Below are 22,682 nucleotides of genomic sequence, written 5' to 3' on the forward strand. Positions count from 1 at the left end.
TCAGCGTGGAGAGGAGGTAGGAAGAAGGCTCCACTCTCTGGGGAAGGAGATTAACGGGGCCCAGTCAACTATCAGGGACCTCCAAATAGCCACTGAGGTAGGTGGTGAGAGAAGAAGGAAGCTGAAGATATGAGCCAGACTCAGGAACATGGGCTCTTGTCAATTTTCATGTTATTTATAATACATAAATATAAATAAATACGTAATGCATATATCTGTTCACACACACATCAAAGACAACTTTCCTCAGTCCACAATAGTGGAAAGACTGTTCAAATATCTGTCCTCTGGCTCCCTGGCCCCAACCCCAAGGCAGAAGAGTATGTTCTATTTGCTGTTCTTTTCCTTCCACCTATCAGACTGACCGGCACAAGGAGATATTCGAGAGATGTTTGTCCTATCAGTGAGTTGGCTATTTGCACACCTCCCAATGCACTATTTCTTTCAGAGATTAACCAAATCCATCCTAGACATCACCTGCCCTTCATGTGACTTCTCCCTGGCTGGGTCCAGGAACTCACACTGACTAAGGACACAGCACACATGCCCATGCTGGACCATTTCACCCATGTGATACCATCTTATTTACACCAGGTTGTTCTATCATCAACGTACAGATAAGGAAAACGAGGCTGCCCAAAGCCATCTGGCCACAGTGAAACAAATTCATTCATTTAACAAACATGTCCCTAGCAAGGTGCAGAGATGACACCTGACCCCGAAGCTCGTATTTTTTCCAAACCAATGTAACATCATGGGAAAATGACAGGGGCTTATCTGTTCATCAGTGAATGTCCAGCAACATTACAAAATGTGGCATCAGAGAGAAGAAAGAACCATGGCCACCCAAGAGCTGCTCAGCCTCTCCAAGCCTTGGCTTCCTCATTACAACTACTAAGTGTCCTCCAAAGGCTGCTGTGGGATGTGGCAGGGCAAGTAAAGAGAATGTCCATGCTCTAATCCCTGGAACCTGCAAATGCTATTTATATGGCAAAGACTTTGCAGATGTGATTAAATTGAGGACCCTGAGGTAGACAGATTACATGACACGGGTGGGCCCTAATTCCAATCATAAGTGCCCTTACAAGGAGGAGACTAAGACAGATTTCAGACAGATGAAGGGCACATGATAAAACAGAAGGAAGGAGTCAGAGAAGATGCTACACAGCTGGCACTGAAGATGGGAGGCGGGGAGGTAGGGGATGCAGGGAGGGAACATGAGCCAAGGAATGCCAGCAGCCACCTGAAGATGGACAAGGCACCCCACTAATGCTACCAGGGAGAGCATGGCACTGCTGAACCCTCGATTTGGAGCCTGTGATACTGATTTTAGACTTCCAGCCTCCAGAACTGTGAGAGAATACATTTCTGTTGGTTTAAGCCACCAAGTCTGTAAGACTTTGATACAGAAGTCCTAGGAAACTAATACAAGGACACGAAATGCAGGCATGTGAAGCAATCAGCAAGGCGCCTGGCACAGCAGGAACTGAAGAAATGTCCGTCGGTGAAGGACAGTCCTTGCCACCCTCCCTAGACCACCAGCTAGCGGTACTGAAGAACTACTGCCTTATGCTGTGATTATCTTGCTTACGTTTTTTTTAATGATTATTTATTTTGAGAGACAGAGAGAGAGAGAGAGAATGAGTGGGGGAGAGGAAAGAGGGAGAAAGGGGCAGAGAGAGAATTCAAGCAGACTGCACACTGTCAGCACAGAGCCCAACACAAGGCTTGATCCCACCAACTGTGAGACCATGAGCTGAGCGGAAATCAAGCGCTGGATGCTTGGGGCACCTGGGTGGCACAGCAGGTTGAGCGTCTGACTTCAGCTCAGGTCATGGTCTTGCAGTTCGTGAGTTCGAGCCCCATGTCGGGCTCTGTGAGGACAGCTCAGAGCCTGGAACCTGCTTCAGATTCTGTGTCTCCCTCACTCTCTGCCCCTCCCCCACTCGTGCTCAGTCCCTCTCTCTCAAAAATTTAAAAAAATTAAAAAAAAAAAGAGTTGGAAGTTTAACCAACTGAGCCACCCAGACACCCTAACTTGCTTACATTTAAAAAATACTCTCATATTTATTGCTTCTCTCAACTACATCCCAAAAGGGAGTTTCCAAAGCTATTCAAGGACTCTCTTAGCTCATCCCATACAAGTACAATATTGCCACAGGCATGTTACACGTTGTAACATCCAGTACAATTAACTCAGATATTCACGGGGAAAGCTTTCCTGATGTCTCATGGACTAGACCCTCCTGGCCTCAGGCATCACAAGCTGTTATGAGAGATCCCTTACCTTGAATAAACACAGCAAGAGAACTTCTCCCAGCCACAGGCCCTGAAGCTGGTGTGGGGTGAGATAACTCCGCCTTGCCAGGGCCAGCCCAAGAGAAGGGCCAAGTGGGTGAGCAAAAGACAAGGTAGTTAACGTTCAGCCTTCTGCCCACTTTTCATTTCTTCAGCCCGGGCGTCATGCACCCCCACACTTGGTTTTCCTTCTTGAGGGTTGAGTCCCAATGTCGAAACGCACCATGTGCAATAATTCCACTTCCTCCACTGTTAGCGACCTCCTCCTGGGCTCTGTGTGCAGGAGGCCCCATGACCCTGACAGCAATTCTGCCTCCCCTCTGCCTCCATTCAGTTTCAGAGGCAGGACTGAGCTGCCCCAGGACCCCGCCACCCAGACTTAGGCTAGCACAAGATTTGAAGACCATCCCTTCCACCAGGACAAGCAGCCCTCAGCCACACAGGGCTCAGGGTAGAGCCTCAAAACCTCAAGAGTATTTTAGAGAAAATATGAACATGAATAAGCCTGTTCACTTCCTGAAAGCAGTCATCGGCGGGCCCCCTGAACTGCCTTCTTTGCTCCCATTCTTCTCTGACCTTCTGCAACAGCTGGGTTTATCCAGCAGACTGGTGCCCTGAGCTAGCTGACAGCCACTAATGAGGCAGAAAGAGCCATCTCAGCGCCCCTTGGCCACTGGCACTGCACACAACAGACCCCAGGGGCTAACGTCTAACATCTGCCAGCCCTCGGCTCCCTCCCACAGAGGCCTCATGGCTTGAATGTGTCCTGCTGACACCTGCACAGGGGCTGATAAGCAGCCTTGCAGCTGTGAACCCTCTGGGGGTGGGCTACCATCAAGTCCTGCTCTCTGGAGCGTCCCCACGTGTGGCAAGAGCCCGCCACTGCCCCTCCCCCAGGCCTGAAGGTGGGGCCCTCAAAGATGTCCGCTGCCTGTACAATGCTGCCATGTGAGGTGACTGCACACCGGCTCCACTGTGGTAAACTACCAGGACTATCTTGCAGATCTAGAAGCTGACAGGGACCATCCAACATGACTCCAAGACATATTGACATATTTACAATGTCCAGGCTGTTCCCTTCCCTCTCAGACACATGGCATGGTGGTAGGAGCAACTGATTCACTAGGCGGGAAGAAGCAGCCTCAGCTAGATATCATCATGTCACAAACATGATGCCACACGCACTATGCATTCCTGGTCCTGGCTGTCAGAGACATCCCTCCAGAACCATCTGCAGCACCTGTAGTAGCTCAAACGTGCAGTGGGCCCTGCAAAGTCCCTCGGAACCACTGCTCTTGAAGCTCGGGTCAAATGTGGCCTTGACAAGCCTCATTCAGGATGCTATGGGTGGGTTTGAAAGGCCTATGTGTAACTAAAGGTAATATTCTAAAGAAGCGTATCTTACAAATAATACTATCTAACCATTAGCTGCCCTCTACTCCCCAAAGAAAGCTATAGTCCAGATGAGAATAGCAGTAAATGGGAACTTCCAAATATCACCCAATCCCACACTTTCCTTCCAGATAGGGGGATACTCTATCCACACCTTAGGGCAAGGGTGGGGGGTGCTCTTTCAAAGAGCTAACACATTAGTGCCCGGCACAGACCAGGAAGAGCCTACCAAGCTCAAGAGAGCAATAGTCAGGGGCGCCTGGATGGCTGAGTCAGTGAGGTGTCTGACTCTTGATTTCAGCTCAGGTCATGATTTCAGGGTTGTGGGATCAAGCCCCACGTTGGGCTCCATGCTGACAGCACAGAGCCTGCTTGGGATTCTCTCTCTCTCTTCTCTCTCTCTGCCCCTCCCATGCATGTGCACTCTCTCTCTCTCTCTCTCAAAATAAATAAATTAATTTTTTTAATTAAAAAAAAAGAGAGAGAAAGCACTAGTCAAAGAATCTACAGCACAGCCTGGCAGGGGGATGCTGTGTAGCTAGGCAAAACAAAGAGAAACTCTATGCAATGAGTAGCCAGAAATAGTAACGGGAGATGGTGAGGGGTGCAGTGGACGTGGAACGTGACACTGTGGGCATAAAAACATTTTAATGTGTACACACACACATCTGCTGGCATATACACAGAATATCTTGGGAAGAACACAAGAAAAGCACATGGCATTGGTGTCTCCAGGAGGGGATCTAGGTGGCTGCGGCAGGAGGCTGACTTTACCATATACCCTGCTGTACCTTCTAATGTTTGAATCATGCAAATGTATGCCTATTGTAAAACAGAACATAAAATGTTATCAAATGTGGCAAATCAAGCTAAGTACAAGCAGGTTTTGAGGACTCCCACCACGTGATATTAGTGCATAGTCACTAATAAGAGGGTGGGAATTCAAAGGGGTGCTTCTCTGGGTCAGTGTCACCCCAGCAGGTGAGGAAATCGACAAGGCTGCACCTGCTGCTGGCAACAATTTCCATCGCCTCGTCCCTTGCTCTCTGCCCTTCACTTCCTTATTCTCCAGCCTTGCCCTTCTGCCACATTTTTCTCCCTGACCACATCACCCCACTATATGGCACAGTGAAGTTTATGCTCCCAGTCCCCAAGTCACAAAATCTTAGAGCAGGAGCGTGTCCTGGCACAACTACAAGCCAAGTCCTGTCCCCATAATCTCTCACTACCTCATCCCCTCCCCCAGCCACTGGCCAACAGGCTTGACTATGTTTTATGTCTGTACTGCACCCCCCTCCCTGCCCAGTGTAGAGACCCCACAAGGTCATAGCAAGAGCATGACTATGGAGGAGGTAGGGCCAACTGAAGCTGCCCACTCAGCTGTTTCAATGTGCAGGGAGAGGACCCTGAGACAATTAATATTTGTTTCTAGAAACCCAGATTTCTGGGGTTCCTCACTCCCCAATACTTTCTTTTCCTCACAGCCAGCTCAATTTTTACAGGTGGTTTAGAATATCCTTCCCCAGTCCTGGTTTTATTTCCATCATGTCACAGACATGGCTTCATCACCACCACTATGGGCTCTGGGGACCCTGCATCAGGATTCAGTGAACTGCGGTGACCACACCACTGAATGGAAATGAGGGAGCCCATCTTGGCCCACAAACCTGGTTAGAACACAGGTATGGTTACAAGAACAATTACCATCTAAGAAAGGACCTCCTCAAACCTCTAGAAAGACTTTGGAATTGCTTTTTTCATTTAAAACAATGATATAAGCAAAACAGAATAAAAAGCTTTTTAAAAAGTCTGAGAAAGCTCCTGTGTGGGATGAAGTCCCAAACTTGAAAAGGACCTGATGATGGACCATGAGCCCCTCGGTGAGCTGACCCTGCCTCTCCTGAAATTCCTTCCTGATGCGTTATCCATGTCCTCCCCACGCTTCTCTCTTGAAACTCCCAGCTCGAGCTATCACCCCCACCCTTGACACATAACTCTACGTGAAGCCCTGTGATGTCCCCAAGGCCCAGAAGAGGAGGAGGCCACCCTTCCTATGAACCCCACCCTACTGGGCTTCTCTTTTAGCACCTATGATACCACACTTGCGACCCTGTGCAGATGTGAGAAAGTTGATAAAATTTAGAAAGAAAACAATCCAAGATGACTGAGCCCTAAGGTGTGGCACTTTCTTCCCAGAGGAACAGAAGCAGCTGCTAGGTCACAGCCAGCTGGCTGACAGGGCTTGTGTGCTGAGGACACGAATGCCACTGCACAGGGAGGACATATCAGGTACAGGGACACAAGCTGCCAGGTTTGGCTTCACCCAAAGACTGACTGCAACACCAGCTGTGCCACAAGCCCCAGTCTTACTTCCCTCTCCTGAGTTAGACCAAACCCCAACTTGACCTCCGGGAAATGGGCTGTCTTCCCAGGACAGGCTGAGGCTTTTCTTGCACTTTCCACAATGAAATGGCAGCTTTGTTCATTCATTCACTCGACAAACACTGATTATACACCTATGCTGTACCAGGCACTGTGGGATACTCTGGAGATACAAAGAAAACAGAGCTGCTGTTCCTTCCCTGAAGGACATTTATGTCCTATGACACTCCAGATCTGTTATGTTCACTGGGCACATCCCCAGAGAACAATCTTCACAAATGTCAGTACCACTGTGGGACACAACACCCTCTCCCTCAATAAAACACAGCAAAGCAGAATTGAACATTTTAAGTGATTCCTCTAGACCCCTAAGGAGTTACTGTCAAGGAGCTACACACCAAGGAGAGGGTAAGGGGGCTCCCAAACAGGGGGTTCAGGGGAGCCAGGCCTTCAGGGTGCCTGGACTAGGTTAGCTTACTCTGATGCTGTTTTCCTTTTGGCAGCCCAACACTCACTCCCTAATTACACTCCGTTAGCAGAAGTGTGTACCCACCCTCTCTCAAATTGGGGGCGCAGGCGATCAACAGACCCAGGCCAGGTAATCGGACTGCCAAGTTCCCAGCATCGGGAGTGAGCGCTAGACCCAGGTCTACTCAATCAGTGTCACTCCTTCCCCTGGGACAGTTCAGACCTGCCCCATCCACACTGTCTCACAGTGAGTGTCACTCCCACTGGACAAAGCTCTGCTTGAGCATTACATGATCCTGACCTAGGACTTTTATTCTTTTTTTTTTTGGTGGGGGGGTGGGGGAATGGCAGAGGGAAAGAGAGAGAGAGAGAGAGAGCGAGAGAGAGAGAGAGTGAGTCTGAAACAGGGTCCACATTCAGCACAGAGCCCAAAACAGGGCTCAATCCCACAATGCTGGGATCATGACCTGGGCTGATATCAAGGGTCAGATGCTCAACAAACTGAGCCACCCAGGTGCCCCAACCTGGGACTTTATTCTGTGCCCCATCGATGCTCCACTTCAGGTGTCTCTAGGCCTGTGGTGGTCACCATCTTGAACTCAGATGCTGCCCAAATGCCTGCTACGCCCTTGGCAAGGGTTACCGGGCCAGGGGCCACATGACAGCAACATTCTATAGTCAGCAATGTGTTCAAGAACTTCTGCCTTCTCTGTACTTCTCTCCCCTATCATACTCCCTTGAAAGTGCTTTCCCCTTTAAGAGTGGGAGATGAAACATGGAAATCAGAACCACTTCCCTCCTGGCCAGGGCCTCACTTTCTTCATTTACATTGCACACTTAGGGTGTCCCAACGGTTTTTGTTTCTTCTGAAAAAGTACAGCATCTAGTTCACTGGGGCCAGACACCCACCCTTGGCACCTGTGGAATGGGAAGGCAAGGTCCACATAACACATGGACCAGCACACCCATGAAGGGGGAAGAAAAGTAGTTTTATGAAGTTTGACAGATACCTCCCTTAAGTAAAATATCTTACTCTCAAAGATGAAAAAACAAAACAAAACAACCTATGTTTATACTGAGAAAAAAGTGGATAGCAAAACAATCTGAAGATAATCACCAGGCAGTGATGATTACTGCTGGGATACAAGGAAAGATGCTATGTTCATCCATTGCCTACAAAAGCCACTCATAGGGTAGAGAAAGTGAGAAAGGGCCATTTGATAATCCTTGCCTTTTTAAAAATGTGAAGTTAAAAAAAATTTTTTAAGTTTATTTTTATTTATTTTGAGAAAGATAGAGAGTAAGCAGGGGAGTGACAGAGAGAGAGAATTCCATGCAGGCTCTGTACTGTCAACACAGAGCCCAACGTGGGGCTCAAACCCATGAACAATGAGATCATGACCTGAGCCAAAATCAAGAATCAGAAGCTTAACCAACTGAGCCACCCAGGCACCCCTAAAAAAGTTTTTTAAGGCTAGGAAACATTACTACAGATTAGCAAATTTTCATCATTAGTTTTGGAAACACAAAAAGAAACTTCCGTATTTCAGAGGCATGAATACAAAAAGAGTGTTTATAAAGATTCTTGAACATACATGCACGTCTATACCCCTAACTCCCAGGGATTCCAATCAGACAGAAAGCAAAGCATAGCTCCTCAGCAGCTACTGCCTTTTTAGGATGTGTGTGTGTGTGTGTGTGAACACAAAAGGTGTGTATGCACATGTGCAAATGACAGCTGTAAGTACATGTGTGAATGCCATGTGTGAGCACACACGAGAGGTGAGAGAGGTGTGAGTGTCATTCACACGTGCTGGGTTGGGGTAGGGGGTAGAGGGAAGAGGACAGGAACAGCTGGGCTGGCCAGCATTACCCAGGTGTGCAGCAGACAAATGCGTGTACCCAGTGACTGGCAGGCACAAGGAGGGCCCCAACTTCTATCCATGCCTGTTCCTTGGCCTGACATCTGACCATTGGAGAGGCTCCCTTCTGAGTTTAGGGACTGCTAGCACATATATCCTTCTTAAAATCCAAATGCCTCAGAAAGAACACATTAAATTTCGCTGACACCTAGAATAAACTGGTTATTTGATCCCTTTCATCTGACAGAGCAGACACTTGGGATCTCCCTTCTGGAAGGAAAGCAAGACAAGGAGGGAAAGAGGCAGGAGAGAAGCACAGACCCAGGTGCCACCCTCAATTCCACTAATGAAGCTGGCCCTCCCCATACTTGGGGAGGGGACCTGCCTGTGGTGGGTTCAGGGTGGGGAAGGGTAAGCCAGCCCTGGAGACTACAGTGGGGACAAGCTTGTCTTCCTCTTCCTGGGCCCCAGGGCATCTCATCCACAGGCCCTTGCCTGGATCTCACATTCTTCCTGAAATCCCCCCACCCAAGCAGCCCCTCCCTCCAGACACACCCACAGGTCCAGAGGCACCAGAGAGACTACTGGTGGGAAGCAGCTCTGGTCTGTGAGCCTTGGCACTGGCCCTGAGAATTTAGCTCAGAACTCGGCCATTTCTGTTTTCTAAATGAGGAAATGAAGGAACAAAGGGATCAAGTGACCTCTTTCAGGCTCTCGTATGAAAGAAGTGTGGAAGCAAGAAAGGTCTCAAGTTCTCAACTTTTTAGTTAGCTCTCCATGCCTACAGCCTCCCCAGAGAAGTTTTCCCAAAGTTTTGCCAACATTTTTCCAACAAGCATTAAAAACTCACCTTCCAAAAAAGACAACTTGCAGGAGAGACACAGTTGCCTCCAATGTCTATTCTTTGCTTCCTCCATAGAAGCCCTAGGATCCTGACGTTTAGTTGGCCCGGGGCTGTCCGCCTCCCTTGCAGCTAGGTATGGCCAGGAGTTCGTTCGGTTCTTGCCAACAAGACGTAAGGGGAAATTTGATGAGGAGTTCTTGGGAAGTGTGCCTTCCTCCAGCCTGGTGTCTGGAAGGCCCATGAGCTGACCGCACCTCTAGCTGCCAACCCAGACAGGAGGCACTGGGCCTCACCACAGGCAGGTACAGCACAAGGTCTGACAACAAGAAAGACATGCCTTCTCTGACTAGGCCTCTTTTCCTTCAGATGTTTTCCTGTTATATGCAGCCAAATATTAATCCTCACAATTTTACCATTCCCCACTTATATCCAATGGTGGCAAAGGTCACTGTACTGGGATGCTGACAGAGAAGGGTACTATTTTAGATTTAAGTTCATGAACAGTCCCCTTTTCCTTCTTTAATGCCTTAAATAAAGCATTCTCAAATTTACCCTGGGCCCTAGGCTCAAGTGAGTGCATGTTCGCAAGACCCTACAAGCATATTAAAATTCATTTTGTTGTAGAGTTATTTTATAAAATAGCTTCTCCCCAATATAAGCAACATTTATAATCCTAAAAAAGGCAACCAATCTTATTTCTAGGCCTGTCTGAGTAGTAAATTCAAAAAGCCTTAATATGCCGAATTCCTGTTGACTGCCCCAAACATTTAATAGCTTGGCTTGCATATTTAGTGCAGACGAATCTAGGTTATGAGGCAAAAATAGCCCGTTTTGTTTTTTTGTTTTTTTGTTTTTTCATTTCAGTGAGCCCATTAAATGAGGTTCAGAGTCTAAGCCACAGGCTGCTAGTGGCCATGATAAATACGGGTGCGATCCTTAACAGTTTACAAACCAGCCAGCCTGAGGGTATGTAATACTGGTGAGACCCTGCGATGCCCTGCTCGAAAAGGAATGACACAGAGATTACTGCCCTGGGACTTCATATCTCATCTAATCCTGTTTGGAACGAATCTGTTCCATGACAGTTTAGAACCTTCTCTGCTAGAGATGGGGCTGAGGCTGTGCTGGCTGTTGTAATGAGGACAGACACGAACGCCAGACAGGAGGGCCTGAAGCCCCTTCAGTGCAAGAGTGGCACTGCCATCACAGAAGCATCCTTTCTCTTTGAGCCAGTCCACAAGCTGCAAAGACTTCTCACTGCTTCACAACCTGTCTGCTGGCTTTTCTATTCCTTTTGGCCAATGAGGCTAATACCTAGCTTGGTAAAGATATCTGACTAATTAAGGAATAATTAAATAACCAAGTTGACTCAAAATGCAAACGTCTTTCTCCCTGTAGGAAAGTTATGCGAAAGATCATGTAGTTTGAAGGCGCCTACAATGATAATCAAAAAATATGTATCTTGGGCAATCACTGGTACATCACCCACTATTTGCAAGACTATTTGCACTATCAAGAAAGTCAAGTTCCTGTTCTCATGAGTTCTGCAGTGTTTCAAGGAGACAGACACACAGATGAAGAACGTGACAGCTTCTGGTAACACAAGCATCCCTGAAATAAGTTCAGGGCTCTTCTTGAAGGGACGGCACTCATACGGTTGTATCCATTTGAAGCTGTCTTTAATTCTTTTTAATCAGTTTATGCTTTAACTGATAACTTTAAATCCATGCACCCTTTCTATAAAATGTCAGGAATGAATAATAGAAAATAAAATAGGTCAAAAATAGTGTAAAAGGAGGTCAGAGAGAGGTAGGTGAAGAATTCAGGGGAGGATATCAAACTGCCAGAGAGAGACAATCCAGATCTGAACAGCTGTGCATACATATCGGGAAAACTTCAGGGAGTAAAGTGGCATTCATCAGTTCATGGAAAATGACAAGGATTTGAGCATCAACATAAAGCCTATAGCTGTACTGGGGGATTATATGCAGTGGGCCTCAGAAGGCGGGTGTGGGGATGGAGTGCAGGGTAGAAGAGCCAGAGAAAGGTACCAGACACTCTACTTGGGCCAGGAAGAGTTTGGTCTGCATGATATACAGACAGCTTCAACCTTCGTGGACATATCCAGGGTATTCCAGGGTCTCTGACACTAAGTTTAAGTACTCTAGAAAGATACTCATAAATCACTGCAGAGGGGAGCCAGAAAGTGAAAGAGAGTAGAGACAGGACCTTGATTTCCAAGGCCACAGACTAAACAAGTACTTCCCTAAATACTGTGTATGTATGTGTGTCTCCCTCGATGCCAACTTTACCTATGCAGCCCTCAGGCACAATCACAACTCTGCTTCATTGTTGGATTGGGGGTCAAGGGAGAAAGAAATGAGGGATTCACCTGCTCCAGATGAACGAGGAAGGAGGTCAGATTCAGGCATGATTTCACCAAGTCACCAGCAGGTTAGGGGCAAAATCCAAATGCATGCTTCTCCTCTGCCTGAGGTGGGCACTGTCTACCAGCACGGTGTTTCCCTAAGGCCAATCCATTCACCCATCACTCTGTCCTCTTCAAAACCAAGGAGTAACAATGTTAGAAAGATTCTGGGTTACCTTGACATTTTTTGGCACACAGTCCCATCTTAATTGGGCTCTATTACCGCATTTTATCAACCATTTGATTATTACCCAATTACATAATGTGATCATTTTGTTTAACATTTGTCTATACAGAACACAGTCAAAGCAATGAATAAGAAATGTGAAAATACTCAACATCCACTTCACACAATCACAAGTTTTTATGTGCTTAAAAAAAAGTGTCAGTAGAAGAGAAGGCTTAGCTGGGTCAGTGATCACCTGACAAAACATTATGAGCCCAGGCCCCTCCTACTTCCCTGTTCTGCCCACATCCTTCTCTGACCTTTACTGGCAGTCCCCTGCCTCTCAGAACCTCCTTCTACATTTCCCCTCAGAGGTGCCCTGGGCAGGAGTCAGAGATGGATGTACTCTAGCCTTCTGAATACATTTCTTTATGGCTGTTAATGCTTTTTTTTTTTAACATTTATTTTTCATTTGGGAGAGAGAGAGCACACGTGCACGTGCACACGGGAGAGGGGCAGAGGGAGAAGGAGAGAGAGAATCTTAAGCAGGCTCCACGCCCCTACAGAGAAATTTCTTAAAGCATGGACAGGACTTGAAGGATGTTGAGAAAACTGAACACAGTACATTTTTTAAAATAGAGGCACTATGGAGGTGCCTGGGTGGCTGAGTCGGTTAAGCATCCGACTCTTGATTTTGGCTCAGGTCATGATCTCTCGGTTTGTGAGTTTGAGCCCTGTGTTGGGCTCTGCACTGACAGCATGGAGCTGCTTGGGATTCTCTCTCTCTCCCTCTGCCTCTTCCCTGCTAGTGCTCTCTCTTTCTCTCTCAAGGTAAATAGATAAACATTTTAAAAAATAGGGGCATTATGGGAAAAATGGCTTTCAAGACTGTAAAACTGAGAGGAAAGATACCAAGTGTCCTGCAAGACTGTAACTTCCCACCTGCACTGGTCCAGAGCATTGCAATGCACAAATCTCCTGCTTATCTCAACCTACATAACCCGCCATGGGTTGTGGAGGCACATTCAGGTTCATGTCTCATAATCCAACTTATGTCCCCTCAAAAAACATACACAGGCACCCCAAAGAGATTATTACATATGCTTTGTAACACAAACCAGACTAACACCTACATTAATGCATCCCAAAGGCAGCCAAGGTGACTTGGAAGTTGTCCTGTTATTAAGTCACAAAGGATTGCAGAGGGATCACAGGCAGTGATGGCTCCAATGGGGCCAGCCTCAAAACAAGGGAGATCCAGATTTCAACCTATTTACCTATCTCATTCTCTCTCTCTCTCTCTCTCTCTCTCTCTGCGTGTGTGTGTGTGTGTGTGTGTGTGTGTGTTTGTGTGTTTAGGAAGACACGCTGATCCACCCTGTTAGGAGAAGGATGAGTCAGGTGTCCATGGTTAAATTTTAAACCTCTGACAAATCCACACACTCCTTGCCTTGCCTCCCCATCTCAGAGTAGCCATGCTAAGGACCCTCAACATCATCAGGAGGATTGACCAAATACCACAGGCAATAAGTGAGAGCAAGACCAGAATATCTACACCTTTCTTCTTGCTGTCCCTGGGATCCAGCTCCACTCCCACTGGCCCACACCGCTGAAAGTCCTTTTTTGGGGACATTCACTTTCGAATGTCCTCTCTCTGTGAAGAGAGCTTTCTTACTACTCTTACTTTCTAATCTTATACTCTAACAAACTTTTGCCTGCTGCTCAAGAAAAAAAAAAAGTCCCCTTTTATTTTAGATCAGCAGTTCTCCAACTGTGGTGAGTCACAGACCTCTGAGGTTCTGATGAAGGCCAGAGACCCTCTCCCTGGGGAAAGACCCCATAGGTGTGTGCATGTGTTTGTGTACAAGGCCAGGGTAGCCCCCTCCACTGTGTGCTCAACTTCCAGATTTTACACATTTTTGCCAAACCCACAGTAGGAAGCATTCACAGTGAAACAGTACCCGAACATACACCTCATGCACATAGCTACATTTTTACCAAAAAATGCCAACCCTTTCTATAAGAAATGTACTTGGATATTTTCTATTTTATTTCAAAAAAAAATGTTTAATTTTTTTTAATGTTTATTTATTTTTGAGAGAGAGACACAGAGAGTGTGAGCAGGGGAGGGACAGAGAGAAAGGGAGATACAGAATCCAAAGCAGGTTCCAGGCTCTGAGCTGTCAGCACAGAGTCCGACATGAGGTTTGAACCCATGAACTCATGAACCATGAGCCGAAGTCGGATGCTTAACCCACTGAACCACCCACGCATCCTTCAAAAAAAGAAATATGTTTAAATGCTGGTTACAATCTCAAATTGATTTCAGAACCACGGCTGTTTGAGAAACACTGTTCTGGACCCTGGCCCACCCGATCTCCTCCTCAGGTGCTCTTCCTTCTTCAGCAATTAGCACTGATGTGGTACAGCAGGTATGAGATTGCCTGGATTAAGGGGAAGCTTGGAAAATCAAGAAAATCTAGAAATACCTCAGCTCGCTAGTTTCTGGAAAAATGTGGAACGGTGAGAGATTTTGAGCTCACAGATTACACCATGGAGGTGGCTCTTTCACTTCACCTAAAGTTGGAGCTGTACTTGCAAAAGGGAACAACAAAGCAGGTCGCACTGGGCAAAGCCAGAGAGAACTACAAACTGCCATTGAAAGTAGTCTCTTAGGCTGTCCCCAGGCCACCCCTTAAGCATTCTCAAGCCCCTACTAACTGTACTGCTTTCTATTTTTTTCTAATTGAGCAAGGAGTAGCATGGTAAGCAAACTCTATACATCAGAACATACTTCCAGAATGCCTCTGGAAAGGGAGTCATAAGGGCCGGTCTAGATCCACAGCAGCTGGTCCAGTGGACTCCCAACCTTGCTGGACCAGAGATAGAAGCTGAGGCTGGGGTGTAACCATGCTGATTCCTTTAGTCCTGCAGGGAGGATGTGGGCCACTCTCGGAGGAGCTGAAGAGGCTGCAGGCATGGGGCTAGGAAACAGTTGGGCCAGTAAACTGGGGCCCAGGCCGGGGGCGGGGAGGGAGACATGGAGAACAAAGGTGCCCACAGGTTCCTCAGTTTACGCTGTGGGCTGACCACCCAGCGCTCTTCTCCCTTCTTCCTATTCTGGGAGCAATGCTCTCTGGATTCAGGAAAAGCCAGTCCCAACTCCAGCTGATGAATGGGAGTGGCCTTGATTACACTAAGAGCAATTCTCAAACTGGAACTTGCATCACAATCACCTGGAGGGCCTGCTACAACAGAGTGCTGGGCCCCAGCCCAGAATTTCTAATTCGGTAGGTTGGAGTGGGGCCTGAGCCTCACACCTAATGTCTCAAGGGATGCTGATTCCACTGGTCTGGGGCCCACCCATGGAGAACACTCCTAAGCCAATCAGCACACAGCATCCTCGCAGCCTCCTAGTCTGCGTCCAAGGGAGGCTACGTGGTCCTCACTGCTCCCACACACCAGAGTGGCTGTGGCTAGAGACTGGCTGGTGTCAGGAGTGGGGAAACATGCAGTCCCACTGACCATAAGGACAACCTCATCATCATGAGGAGGCTCACTCTGGGTTGACACCAGCAGTGATGGCTGGAAAGAAGAGAAGAATCCAGGTCCTTGATGAAACTGCAGAACTGTTGATAGAGTAGAACTCCGGTTCTATGAGATAATAACTGACCTTACTGTTTATTTGTCAGCCCAAAGACCCCAAATGACACACCCCACAATCCAGGGAGACTCATGAACTGCTGGGCATCCCTGTTTCCTAAGAGGACCCTGTACTCCAGAAATATACACCTGCCTAGATGTATTTCCTTCACACTTCAGAATTTGTACACCTAGGTCATCCTCCTTAAAAATTCTAATTAGCAGGTTAGAGAAGGCACCATTTGAAATTCAAGCAACACAAAACAAAGGAAAGAGTTCCACATCCTGGAGTGAATGAATTTTATCAGACAGCAGCTGATACCAGCTGTACAAGGGCTATGGTGGAGGTGTGGGGAACAGGGAGGGAGGCGGGGGATTTCGGCCTCAGAATTCTACCTGGTAGGTACAACAGGAAGGGCACTGCATAAAGGCCAGGAGAATTACTAGATGTCTGAAGTAAAGGCTCTGACGGTGTCCCAGGAAGGGAGCTGCAAGGAGCTGAATGCTTTTCTCCTCCAGAGGTCCCCTCCCAGAGGACACCCCTCTGTCTTCCTGACCCCATACCAGAAAATGGACACATTTTTATCACCACAGACCCTCCCCCACTGGAGACTTCTGCTTCTGAGTACTTCACCAGGTGAGCCTCAAGAACAGATTGCACGTTGAAAGGGCTGCAGGGTCTCACCCGCCCCAGGTTAAGGGCTGTGAGCAAACGCTAGGGGCCAGCTGGGTTGAGTATGAGCAAGGTGTGTGCAGAGACCATATTGAAGAGACAAGCACACAGCACCCAGGGGCCCTGATCCCCCATTTCCCAGACAGCTTATGATGAAAGAGATGGTTAAACCTGCAGAGAAATGGCTGCTCTAATTCCAAGTTCCACACTGCCTGCACTTGCTACACACATGAACTCATCATAACGGTTCATGTTGCCGAATGCTTAGCCGGCAACAGGTGCCATTCCAAGCCCTTGATGTGCATTAACTCACTTTACCCCCCAACAAGACTCTGGGGTTGCTACTATCATCAGCCCAGTTTTGCAGATGAGCAAACCAAGACACAGAAAGATTAAGCTATTTGCCCAAAGTCACAGAGCTGATTGGAAGCTCACAGGGACTTTGGCTCCAGAGTCCACAATAGTTCCAGAAATAAAATAAATGATTTTGAAAGATGTATATGTTCAAAGTTCCTTACTTACAAATCAAAATATTAGAAATAGAAATTACTGATATTGGAGGCTCCAAGTAATGAATTCCCGGTCCTACATTGATACAATAAAGTACAGCAATTATTTTCAAATCCTGTGCAGGAAGCTATATGTTTTAATGGAAATGGCATGAGATCCAGAGAGACCTGGGTTTGAGTCCCAGTTCAAGCTCTTACAATCATTTTTAGGTGGATACCTTAACCACACCTCACTAGGCTTTCTCAACACCATAGCTCAACTTCCCACAGGACTTGCAGGGAATGTATATAATACTCGGCTTACAGCCTGGGATGTAGGGGGGGCTCAGAAAATGGTAGTTTCCTTGTCCTCTCAAATGAAAAATGGATCATCCTTAAAGGAGACTTCTAAGGCTGCCAAAAATAAAGTCTAAAGTTACAGTAACTTCCACAATTCAGTAATATAAAGAATAACCTAATGAGAAAAAAGTGGGCAAAGGATATGCACAGGTAATTCATAGAAGCAAAAGTATAAGCTAGCACAAGAAGGTTTTCAATATTTTTGGTAATTTGAGAAATGTAATTAAAGGAATAATGCCTTCTTTATCCATTAGATTGGCAAAAATTGACAAGATTTATACTCAGTATTGGCAGAGTTAAAAAGAAATAGTTTCACACCCTAATGGAAGGAGTACAAAGTGAAAGCCTCCTGGAAGTGGGGGCAATTTGGCAAAGCTCTCCATTTAAAATTACTCTTTGACCCAGAAATCCTACTTCTAGGGAGCTAGAAGATGGAAATATTAGCGAGTATTAACAATGATTCGATTCACAGATTCTCCACTACTTTTACAGCAGGACATTGGGAATAACCTAAGTGTCCACTGATAAAGGATAGTTCAATAAATTGTGATAAACCCATATTCTGGAATACAGACAAAAAAAAATATTTTAATGTCAGTACATGTAGATCTCCAGGACACAGTGACATAGCATTAAATTTAAAATGCAAATCAGAGAAAATTTTGTGTAATATGTAAATGAGAGCAATACGTTCACTAAACAGGCCTAGAGGCAGCAACACCTCAGTAGCAATGAGCACGCCTAGGATCCAGATCTTGGTTTTTAAATACCATTCTCCATTAAAAGGAACCAAGACTCTTTGGAGAAATGGCTAATTCCAAGGCTGGAAAGTATAAGCTGAGTCTTGAGGGTTTTGTACCAGAGAGTAAAGAAGTCCTCAAAGAAGGATGAGGGTATGTCAAAAGGACATAAGGGGCTCCTACAAGCCAAGTCCGGGATAATTTAAGCAACAAGATGAATAATGAGCGTAAGAGACTATAATCTATTGCATAAAGCTGGAATTCATGAGTGCAGAGGAATAAATCAAAGGATAAACAAGGAAGAAAGAAATGTTCTTCCTTGCAGTATAATTCCAACTGGTAAGTATAGAAAGAAATACAGAATTAGAAAATTCACCATCTGGGGCACCTGGGTGGAACACTGGTTATGCATCCAACCCTTGATTGCCATTCATGGTTCATGAGATCAAGCCTCAAGTTGGGCTCCACGCTAAATAGCTCAGAACTTGGGATTCTCTCTCTCTCTGTCTCTCTCTCTCTCTCTCAAAATAAATAAATAAACATTAAAAAAAAAAAAAGAAGAGGAGAGAAGACGAAAAATCACCATCTGTCAGCCAGAATAACTGGTTCAGGTAAGAATCATCAATGGATTCGAAAACTAGTGAGTCAGAGTATGAGGAGTAACAGTATAATCACAGAGTCTCAAGTTATCTTACTACCAGATACATATTAAATACAATGGGAAAATGGTAAATTTTCTGTAAGGGAACTTGGCAGACACCACCTTAACCAAGTGATCAAAGTTAACCTGACCAGTGAATGGGACTAATCAACAGCATATGCCTCCTCCTGATGGGACACGCTGAGATCACTGCAGGGTCACCCCTGTGCTAGTCCTGCCAAAAGTGCATAATCTGAATCTAATCATGAGGAAACTGCAGGCAAACCCAAATTGGGAGACTTTATCCACAAAATAGGCAGCAGTCTTCAAAAATGTCAATGTCATGGACTACAAAAAAAGATTCAGCAACTGTTCCAGATGAAAGCAAACTAAAGAGAGAGCACAATTTGACATAATGTATAATCTTGGATTTTTTTTTTTCTCTAAAGGACATTATTGGAGCTATTGGCAAGATCTGAAAAAGACCTATATATTAAATAATAGCATTGTATCAATGTTTAATTTCCTAATGTTTAATAACTGTGCAGTTGTTATGTAAGAGAATGTCCTTGTTTTTAAGATATACATAATAAAGTATTTAGAGGTAAAAGAGTATCAAGTCTGCAGGTTACCATTAAACAGTTCAGAAAAAAGGAATCACACGCTAACAAATATGAGAGAAGAATAAGGCGAATGTAGTAAATGTCAACATTTGGAGAATGTGGGTAAAGTTTATCTGGGAATTCTTTGGATTATTCTTGCAACTCCTCAGTAAATCTGAAATAATACTTTTTAAACAATTTAAAGACAGCAAGGGGTGCATATGTATAGAAATACAGGTAAACTCCTGGGAATTAGATGCATGATGGCATTTTCCTTAAAAGCACAGACAAACAAAATAAAGGAGGCCTGCTTTGGTGTTAATATTGGTCTCCCCAGAATATGCTCTCCTCACAGAGCTTTTGTTCCAGGACACTAGAAAAATATGTTTTGAAGGATCTCTCAAGACCAGCTCATTAATCAAGTTCTACAAAAGAAGCAACCACATAATCAAGCCTTCTTCCCTGCAGATTTGTGCTATTTTCTCCTCCGTGAAAGTCAAAGCATCCTGATACCATGAGTAGCTGATAATACTATGAGGACTTTCATGGAATACGTAATCAATAAAGGAGTTTTTCATAAGAGGCTAAGACCAACCTTGGTCCAAAGTCTCCACATCCCTCTGTCTTACTGGATCCTTGAGATGCTGTGAGGTCGGGGTCAGGGGTCAGTTGGTCCCATGTGCCTTTCCGTTCCAATCCTCAGCTGCATTTACAGGTTTGCAGGCTGAGCAGGATGTTCCCAGGTAGGCCGATGGCTAAAGGGACTTGCAGGGTCAGTAGTTCTGACCTCTGACCTCTTCCCCACCTCTGTGGTGCTTTACAGTTTACAACAAGCTCTTGTGTATATTATTTTATTCCTCCCTTCCTTAAAGCAACTTTTTTTTTAATCCTAATATTCAGTTTAACAGCAATACAAGAAAATATCCAGTTTCCCAAACAATGGAATAAAATGTAATGTCTACCCTTGACTTCAGAGTCTAAAGCAGATAAACACTGAGATGTCATAAGCTTAATGAAAAACAGAAGTAGAGCAGCCTCTAGAATCAGCAGAGCCAAATCTACTGCTGAGCCCAGGAGAAATAAATACAGCCTTCCCTTCCTTCTGCATCTGTCGGGCGTCCTTTCATTTAAGCCCTATCTTCAGGGCACATCCTCCCAGTAACTGTGACTTGTTGTTACAGAGGTGTGTTTACAAGACACAACAGGGAATGAGGCCTTGTGGATCTCTGTTCACATGCAATAACCACCCCTGGGACAGCATCACTGTCTTCTGACAGCAGCCCTCCAACAGATCACACTGGCCTTCCCACGTGGGCACCATCATTCATTTTCTTCAGAGAAACCAATGGATTCCATCTTCCAGGAGTAAACATTTTAGCAAAAATCCCCAAAGCAAAGGACCTAGATCCAAAAACAAAATTCCTCTTAAAGAAAGCCTGTCTTCAACCAATGAGAAATTCAGTTTACTTCTAGGACAACCTACAGCTATTCAATGTGCATTTACCAATGCCAACAGTATCTCCATTCCAAAACAAATGGCAAAGCAGGTTCTGTTCTCACCTTTTAGAGGTGAGAAAATTGAGAACCAGAGTTAGCAAGTGAAAGATCCAGGATTCACACCCAAGTCAGCCTGTTCAGGCCCCAATCCCACTGGCTTGCCCACAGTCCACACAATCCACTGTGAACCAAGATGAATCAGGCAGAATTTCATCGCAACATTCAAAGGGCCACCCCACCCCCAATTCCCTTGGTTTAGATGTCCTATGGGCATTCTACTCTTAAGCAGCCTCCCAACAAAAACACATTCAGTGGCAAAGCAAAAGACAAGAAAATGGGCTTTACAACTGCCTATACTTCTTTCTTAGCCAAAGAAATATTTTCATGATCTGTTATTATGGATGAACTCGGGGCAGGAGGAACACAACATTATGTAATGTCAGAGGGCAGGCTACAAGACGGAGGGAAAGCAAACCCATCCCCGCTCCCTTCGCCCACAAAGACATAAATTTACTTTTGACATTTTGAGTGTCTCAATCTTCTATGGCCTACATGTTCATGATTGGCTTTTCAAGAGACGGTCACAGGTCTCTGCAAATTTCTCAGGCCTCAATTAACTGACTAGCACTGCCAGAAAAAATTAACATACAAAAAGCAAAGATGCCAGAAATATCGGGGGACTATGGGCAGGCAGAAAAGGGAAGAGTTGAGAGGACGGAGAGCAGATGTCCTACACTGAGATGCATGCTTATTTTTACCCGGTTCTGTTTACACCCAATGCACAGAAAGGCCTTCAGCGTCTGAAGTCACTAGATCTAAGCAAGAGCCAAGACATGGCCTCGGAGTCGCCGCGTCCTGCATCCCGGCTCCCCATCTCCCGCTCCAGCCCCGCACTCCCCTCAGCAGGAGACTGCCCGGGTCTCCCAGTTAGGGGTCGGCCAGGCTTGGATTGTTCTCCAAAGACGCAACCGTTGGTGAACCACAAGGCTATAGGATCTCCATGACAACCGCGGGCGCCCTCCCAGTCCAGCACCCCGGTATCAGGATGCGCGCCGCGCCCCGCCCCGCCGGGTGCATCATTGCGCCCGGCAGCTCACCGCAGCCGCGTCGCCCCCAACCCAGCCTGGCCCACCTACCTGGCGCGCCCCGGCCCGCGGCGCCCGTGCCCTGCAGCCCCGGCGTCCTCAGTCCCGCCAGGCCGCGCGCCCAAGCCTTGCAGCAGCAGCGCCGCTGCTTGGTCTCCAAGTCGCGGGCCGCGGCCCGGCTCTACGTGCTGGTTCTCCTGCCCAGGTCGGCCGCGAACCCGCCGCCCCAGACGCAGCCCGATCTCCCCTGCCGCCGCCGCCGCCACTGCTGCCGCTCCGGAGGTTGCGCGTAGCCCCGCCCCGGCCCCGCCCCCTCGCCGCGCATGCGCGCTCCGCGAGCCCCGGCCGGGCCGCCCCACCCTCCGGGTCCGCCTCGCAGGCGGTGGAGCAAGGAGTCCCGGCGTCCGAGCGCCTCGCGCTGGGTTGAACTCCTAGGCTCCCACAAGACCCCACTCTCAACTGGGACTGAATCGCCTGCAAGGAGTTCTTGAACTTCTGGACTTAATCGGATGATGGCATTTTCGCCCTCGCATAGACTGAGCCTTGTGAGGCCCTGACACATCAGAAGACCGGGTGAAATGTTCGCATAGACTGAGCCTTGTGAGGCCCTGACACATCAGAAGACCGGGTGAAATGTTCTTTGCCCCCGCGGTGAGCGCGCTTCGCGTGGTGCAAGTGCAGGCAATCCCTAGGAGACATTTAGGAAATGGAACATTCAACCCAGCAAAAATTAAAATCATACTTTGAAAATACAGATAAGCAAAAAGAAGAGAGAAACTACTAACATCCTTGCAGACCTGTTCTGGCATAACTGTATGAATATTCATTTATAGACTCTCACCAAATATCAGCTCCTTACGCTTCTCCCCCAAAGTCCTGTGTTTTCATAGGAAAACAATATGTAAAATAAAAGTTTTGGAAGAACTTTTCACATTTTAATATGACTTTAATTAAACTTATGGGGCGCCTGGGTGGCTCAGTCTTGGTTAAGTGTCCGACTTTGGCTCAGGTCATGATCTCAGGGTTGGGTTCCTGCGGGCTCTGTGCTGACAGTTCAGAGCCTGGAGCCCTCTTTGAATTCTCTCTCTCTCTCTCTCTCTCTCTCCCCCTCTCTC

The 22,682-nt window shown here is 46.7% G+C and overlaps 1 protein-coding gene across 19 annotated transcripts in view; it reads right to left on the reverse strand.

The window, feature by feature from the left end:
* INPP4A (inositol polyphosphate-4-phosphatase type I A) overlaps nt 1-21,886 on the reverse strand; it is a 150,672-nt gene extending 128,786 nt beyond the window's left edge. For 11 of the 19 annotated variants that reach the window (XM_045445782.1, XM_045445787.1, XM_045445783.1 and 8 more), the window contains exon 1: nt 21,619-21,863. The gene's annotated coding sequence lies outside the window, so the exon portion shown is untranslated. Of the gene's footprint in view, nt 1-21,618 lie in introns of all 19 variants that reach the window. The other 8 variants (XM_045445776.1, XM_045445779.1, XM_045445770.1 and 5 more) reach the window with 5 other exon arrangements.
* Between the last annotated feature and the right edge of the window lie 796 nt (nt 21,887-22,682).

Source organism: Leopardus geoffroyi, chromosome A3 (assembly GCF_018350155.1).
Source record: "Leopardus geoffroyi isolate Oge1 chromosome A3, O.geoffroyi_Oge1_pat1.0, whole genome shotgun sequence".
Taxonomy (NCBI): domain Eukaryota; kingdom Metazoa; phylum Chordata; class Mammalia; order Carnivora; family Felidae; genus Leopardus; species Leopardus geoffroyi.